The sequence below is a fragment of the Leiobunum rupestre genome, chromosome 11 (genome assembly GCF_980474605.1).
Source record: "Leiobunum rupestre chromosome 11, qqLeiRupe1.1.hap1, whole genome shotgun sequence".
Taxonomy (NCBI): domain Eukaryota; kingdom Metazoa; phylum Arthropoda; class Arachnida; order Opiliones; family Sclerosomatidae; genus Leiobunum; species Leiobunum rupestre.
This window is the reverse complement of record NC_143394.1, coordinates 14,646,064-14,653,278: the sequence shown is the minus strand read 5'-3', so window position 1 is coordinate 14,653,278 and position 7,215 is coordinate 14,646,064. Positions and strand designations below refer to the sequence as shown.

The 7,215-nt window shown below is 34.2% G+C and overlaps 1 protein-coding gene across 1 annotated transcript in view; it reads left to right on the top strand.

Moving 5' to 3' along the window:
• The first annotated feature begins 5,558 nt into the window (after positions 1-5,558).
• LOC149921406 (cardioacceleratory peptide receptor-like) overlaps positions 5,559-7,215 on the top strand; it is a 44,128-nt gene continuing 42,471 nt past the window's right edge. Inside the window, exon 1 of the mRNA XM_090162516.1 lies at positions 5,559-5,845. The gene's annotated coding sequence lies outside the window, so the exon portion shown is untranslated. The remainder of the gene's footprint in view (positions 5,846-7,215) is intronic.

Sequence of the window (7,215 nt, the reverse complement as noted above, 5' to 3'; positions counted from 1 at the left end):
TATCTAATATCTAATATATAAAATATAATATATAATATATAATACATAATATATAATATACGATATTTAATATATAATATACGATATTTAATATATAATATATAATATGTGAAATGAAATGAAATATCATGTTTAACGTGTACATCAACAGTACACGACCTTTAAGGATATACACAGCAAAATTTTACAATTTATAAGAGGGACAGTAGCATAATATTTAGAAATTCCTAAGAGGGACAGTAGCATAATATTTAGAAATTCATTCAAAGATTACAAAAAAAACGCGGTTATAAATAAACATTTTAAACAAATTCAGCTTTTAAGCTTTAGAATATCGTTATATTTAAACGCGAAAATGTCAATTTTGTCACCGAAATCATTTCAGGTCATCTGAAATCTCGTTAAAGGAGATTTATTGTTTTTTTTGAAAAATGTTAATTTTTGTCTGGTTTTTATAGGTACGTGAAATTTAATTAAAGGGAATATAACCTCAAGTCGTTTTTTATGCTTTTTTATGTAAGCAATTTTGGAGGGAAGTCTCTAAACAGCGCCTAAAATATCTAAAGTCATAGGAGGGAGCGGGAAATAGTCGAAGTTTGGTGTTCCACACCTAACACCTGAGTTTATTTACCCTTTAATTGAGTGAGATCGGAATATATCGAGCTACAAATATTTTTTTTGAGAAATATCAATTCTCGTTATTTTGCGAGCATAAGTGGTCGATTAGTCGAGGTTGGATAATCATTATCCATTGATAAAACTCACATAATTTCTTTGAACACTTTTTGTTTAATTAAAGTATCGTAATAAAATATTTTTTTATTCAAATAATTGCCAAATATGGATAAATAAAATGGATAAATTATCTAAAAGTATAATTTTTTTTTAAATAATCTCCCAATTTTTGGATAATGAATATAAAATGCCGAGCTCTATCGATTAGATATTCGTAGTCGTAAGGCAGATTTTTTAAGAAATAAGTGTGTGTAATGAATTTTCTTTGCAAGTTTTCGCTTTTAGACAGTATATACTCAACGCAACCTTCCCAGGAAAGCATATCGAAAGTAAGTTTCTATCGTACTAGGCTGAGGTTCATAGAGTTGAGTTCTTTGGCTAGACGGAGGATTCCAAACAGAATTTTTGGGCATCGACCAACTACCTCTGAAACTTGTTCACGAAAGTAAAGGCAATACCCAAGTCTTTTCCGTTAATTTTATAATTACGTGTTATGTAGTTGGATTTTCGTGTAAAAGAGATCTTAACCACGTAACTTGAGATACGTGGTTTTGTCAAAATTGACATATTTAGATTCTACACCCCAATTTACATCTATAACATTAAAAACATTAATTGGTTGCAATTGGATTTATTTTTTAAATCGAGAAAACATTTACACGTATCTTTTATATTCACAACTTATTTCGCGCAAAAGCACGTATCTTGCTTATTTTCAGCTCCTATCTCACTTCATGACGCGAGACCACGTATCTCTAAAAATTCCCCTTTAGCAAAATATTTTTAAATTAAAATCATCATAAAGAGTCAATATTGAAACGAAATTATTTAACTATAAAATTAACTCACATGTAAAAACCTAACACGCGATTTCACAAGTCCCTGCAAAATTAAAAAATCAATTTTTCTCAAAAAGGCCACCGAAAAGATACGTGGTTTTGTTTTAACGGCGTCGACTAATGTTACGGTAGATTTTGTTGTCATCAACAAACTGTTTTATTTGCGAGTGTTTTATTACGTACAATATGTCGTTAGGGTAGATGTTATATAATAGAGGACCTAATGAACTACCTTGTGGATCGCCGCGGGTGGTAGGGAACGATACGTCGGTAAGGTAGCCATTGCATTTTAGGATATTTGACCATCAATCTAGGTAGTTCTGTAACCACAAAAAAGCTTTATCAACGAGTCCATAGAGTCTTAATTTGTGGAGTAGGAAGGGGTGTGAAACCCTGTCGAAATCCTTCGATAAATCAATTTAAATAAAGTATAAAATAATGTAATATAATTATAATTTTTAATATATAGAGGCCTGCGCCGATCTGATATGGGCCGGCGGTGGCGTTTGACCCAACATATACCGGCGGCGGCGGCTTTCGCCGGCGTTTAGGGCTACGGCGGCGGCGTCTTCGGCGTGCCCAAAATTACCGACGGCGGCGGCGTACGCCGGCGTTGGTATAAATTTTAGAGCTATTTTTCACGCGACCAGAAGGGCAAGGGAAAATACCAACTTTTACTAGTCCTTCCATGGACTAATTAATGTACTTCACACAGGGACGCCCCGTTTCCGAATATTTGCTTCGGGCGATTGTTAAATGTGCGCTCTGGCGGCGGAGTTAGGAACTAACGGAAAACCAGGGTCAACCGGGGAAGAACGAAAGGTGGGTGGGGGGGGGGGGGGGGGGGTTGAAACATATCGATAATCCAAGCAAAATTTTAATTTAAAGGGAATTAAAATGTGGATAAGCCTTGGTTATATTAGTGACTCTCTCTATAGCCAAGATAGCAATGCTGGAATCTATTGACGCTAAGTGAAAATGCTATTACTCTGCGTCGACCGAAATCCAAAAACCAAAATTTGACGTTCGACGTCGTGTTCAAATGTTGTTAATTTCGCGTAAATGAAAACCAAGCTTAATATACCAAAAAAAAAGGTATAAAGAAAAAAAAAGAAATTTCTCAAGTTATAATAAGTTTACTATGGCTAATTCATGTGTAAAACTAAATCAGTGAAATCTTGTAGCTGAAAGAGGTATTATATTGAGTGGCAAGCGTTGGGAAAAATGATCCTAAGTCGATTTGAAAGTAAAATCTTTAAAGAAAAGTTTTTAGAGCCAAGGCTTATAACTGGTAAGTAAACTTTCCAAAAAGATATATAGAATTAAAAACCCTTTTTAATCTCCCATTAGTTAAATGCTAAGAGAAAATATGGTTCTTACACCACGAGAGCAGACAGCACTAAAATTATCTTATTCTTATAGTTTCATTCTCGACCGCACTGCAGCTACGATATTTTTTTAAATGTTTCATTTTCGCGGTAATCGAAGAGACAAGTTTTGACAAACCGTTTTCTAGACAAACATTCCACCTTGAAAGGGCTTATTTGACTACTTAGAGGCATCCTAAACTTATGATAATACATAATATGGCGTTTATTCGAAAGGTGGTGTCTTGGGTATTAGCTTAGCTGATTATTATTATTATTATTATTATTATTAGACGTGGTGTGGGAAGAAAATGAAGGACATTTACTCGGAAATGAGACTTACCAGAAAATTAATTTAAGAGTAGTTTTCACACTGAAAATATTGGAAACTTTGTCATTTTCATCATGACACTGATCTATTTCTGCCTAAAATCTAGTATTTAGTTGCTCAAAAAAGAAAAAGTTAACTTCTATAGACAAGGCTTATTGACGACTAGGATCTTAGCACGTCGCGAGGGAAATCTCCTCTGAAAGCCACGCCCGTTTCTATGAGATCATCAGGATCATATATAGTTTCCTGATAATCTATAATATCAGAAGCCTATAATAAGAGAAGCTTCTAACTCCTTATACCACCAACATAAAACCTTTGAAACGCCTACGGGAATTCTACGAGCTAAAATGTAAAGAATCGTCTCCATTTTTCAAATGTTTTCTCCGCTACTGCTCGTGTATAAATCGAGGGTCTATCCAATCATTCCAATGATAGAAATTTTGTACATCTGATTTCAGATTTCAAGTGATTTCATTATTTAATTGATTAAAGTTCTTAAAGCTACTAAATTTACGTGATTTTAAGTGATTTTACTGCTGATTTGTACACCTGAAGTCCCTCGGTAGGAATATATCGAGAGGACTATATTTTCTGGCCACATATCACCTTAACAAATCTGTATCGCTCCGAATACCTCTATAGTTCGAAAATGAGACGTTTCACGATTTTGGGCAAGTTAGAGGCTTCCATTATTATAGGCTTCTGATAATATATAATTTTTTATATTTTATATCCTGCAATTAAATGGTTGAGATCATATGATGTAAAGAGTATTAAGATAAATTTAAATGCGAAAGTAGTAAGTTTTGTATTTGGTATCTTGTTAACATATTTTACAAAACGTTTCTATAAACGTTCTGTAGAATTTACTAAAAGTGCAGCTATGATTTCTTATATCCAGTCCTATATACATAATGAACACTGAAAAGAACTGGTTTTAAAAATAATCTTATATTTAGTTCAATAAAAAAGTTAAATTTCAGTAGAAAATTTGAAGAAAAATCGATATGCAAAGGTTAAAAATATTTTTCTCGGAATTTCTCTAAATTGGTATACATAGTTTTTGCCGCCGATGGCGTCAGAAGTTCCAAATTCCGCGTAGAGGGTAATCCTCCTTTAGGGTTTTTTTAAATAACTAAGTCTATTTTTAGACCAAACATGTCTCAATTGTTGAAACCGGTTTAATGGATTACAGTAGCGACCTTATTCTAAAAGAATAGTCTAGATTTTTCTAAACCAATAGCGTTCTGCATATAAAAGTGTACTTACCTTAAACTATGTCGTAACCTGACAATAATAACATAGTAATTTGAAAAATACAGTTTCGATAAATTCGACTCTTAAATTGTACGTTATATGAAAAAAATCAACCGATATCACTTAACAAAATGCTTAATACAGATTTACAGATAAAGAGATAATTTCAAAATAATTATTGATTAATAACAAACTGAAGAAAAACCAAAAATATCTAATTCCAGAAGTATATAATATATTTGTTACCAGATAAGTATAAATTGTTTTGGTCTTAGCTAACTTGTTAAAATGTTCCCGGAAATTCGTCAAATCACTGTAAATTTCTATAACACACTTCCGCAATCGAGGTTGGCCGTGGTCAAAACATAGGGCTCCGTCACTAAGTCTAGGTTACAAACGTGTTCTACTTTTTTTTGGAATTTTCGAGTCGGAGACTTACCCTCACCATCAGGTTTCTACCGTTTGATGGCGCTCAAATATTTCCCGAAACAACTGGTTTAAGGGGTTTTCCTCCAAGCTCTTCGGTTTAACCTTCCATTAAAAAAAAACTTGTAGAGGTTAACGGTAATAGTTAGTGTAGGGAGCTGTTGGCTCGCGTGGCATGACTTAACCATAAGGTGGTGCCTTTGGGTATTAGCCTAGCTGATTATTATTATTATTTATGCTATCGCCTATTATTTAATAGTGCTATAAAATTACTATACAGGAGTTTCAAAGATATTTGTTTCGAACAAATGGCATTAGCAGTATAGGAATACTTCGCTCTAAGAGAGTATATAATGCACTTCTGCTAATACTAAACGTGCCATCGAAACTCATTAGGCCTAAAGAAAATACAAATTTAAGGATGTTTACACGACTGCTGATTTGGCGATTCATTCCGTTTTCTAGCGCCATCTTTTATCGAGAGAGTGAAATGAAGCGGGAGACAAATTTAGTCTGCTAGGGGGCGCTGAGGAGCCGAAGCCGAGAAAGAGAACGAGAGTCGGAGAGAGGCTCTAAAACGTAAGGTCCGAAATACGGCATCCGATGGTCGACGCATTACCAAAGCAACAACCAGAGGCTCAAGATGAGAGCTCGGAGAGGATGAAATTTTAGTCCCAAAGAAGAGGGGTCGCCAGGCGGGGGGGAAGGCACGTCAGGCAAGCGTGACAGGCTCGGATAACGGAGCTCACTGGGGACACTCAACATACAACTTCCACTGATCGCTCGCTTCGTTACTGACAGGGACGAAAAAGTCTCGAATATCCAGACGAAAAATATTTCAGGATTTCCTATTACAACGTGTAACTCGACCCTCGAAAAAATTCAACGTAAGTTTAACTTTATTTTAATTTTTGAATATTTGGGTAAATGAAAACGGATTAAATTTCCTTTTATGTCGATAATATAAATTTTATTTTGGGGGGGGGGGAAAGTTAATCTCATAGGCAGAAATTTGATGGAAAAATCTAATAAAAAACCTTAAAGTAAAATATGCTGATTCTTTTTGACTAAATATATAAATTCAAAAGAGCTGTTAAGTGATTTTTTTTATTCTATTTTTTACAAATTTTAAAAATCCATGCCTTTGACACTTCTGGTAAAAGCCATTTAAATTTCTACGGCGTAGTTTATTTCGTTATTTAATGCTAAGGCACGTTCTGATACTTGTTAGAAACCATCTAATTTTAAAGCGAATAATTTGGGAAACCCAACAAGATACGTAAAACAGTTAATGTTCGAATGAAGTACGCTATTTAAAGAAAGTATGTCTTTTTCGGTTTTAACTTATTTACATTTTATTACTTTCCAATAGATAAATATATGTTTTATGGGAATAAAATGAATAATTCAGAAAAGGCTGAAAAATATTGATTAAGTTCTAAGAACTGAAAATGTGTCAAAGCTCAGAGGCGATTTAGCGAATCGTAATCCATTGATATCGGTAATGACCACCGACAGTCGGTTGACCCCGGTGTCCAATTGCATTGTATCGCTTCGATTAGCTCCGAATGAAAAAGAGGGAACTCCCATAAAGCTCACTTCAAGCTCGTTGCTTTCCCCTCCCCCGAAATCCTCCATTCTTATCTGATCCTTGAATCTAGATAGTCGGAGCGATATATTTCGGAAAAGACCAAAAAGAGATTGATTTTTTTTTAAATAAAACCGCTTGCTCAACAGTTTTAAGCTTTTATATGAAGAATTTATCTCGACAATATATCTAGACCGCATTCTAAAGAATATCTCATGTTCTCTTCGAGGAGTTACTTTTCTGCAAGGCCAGTTTTGGATAGCTGATTTTAGTCTTCAGTTACGTTCTAAATAAAATCGACGTTTTTGATGAACGTGAGTAACGAGCTTTTCGGGAAATATCCAGTTTTTATGACGCTCATTTGGACCGTTTTTTATTTGATTAAGTGGATGTATGACTGTTTTAAGTTTTGATGAAAGGTCATTTTGACGGTTTCGAGTTTTGACTAAATGCATTTTTATTATTTAAGGAGGCTTATAACTCTTCCAAGTTTGGATTAAATGCAAATAGGCGCTTAAATAAATCCTCCTCCCAGGAAATCGCCAAGAAGTAATATTTCCGAGAGCCACGACCCGCAAGGTATTGTTTATATAGTGCTTGTTGAAATAGTGGAAACTTTTTACCTGTAAACAGAACGTAGTGTTTTTTCGAAACCTTAATATGTCAAAA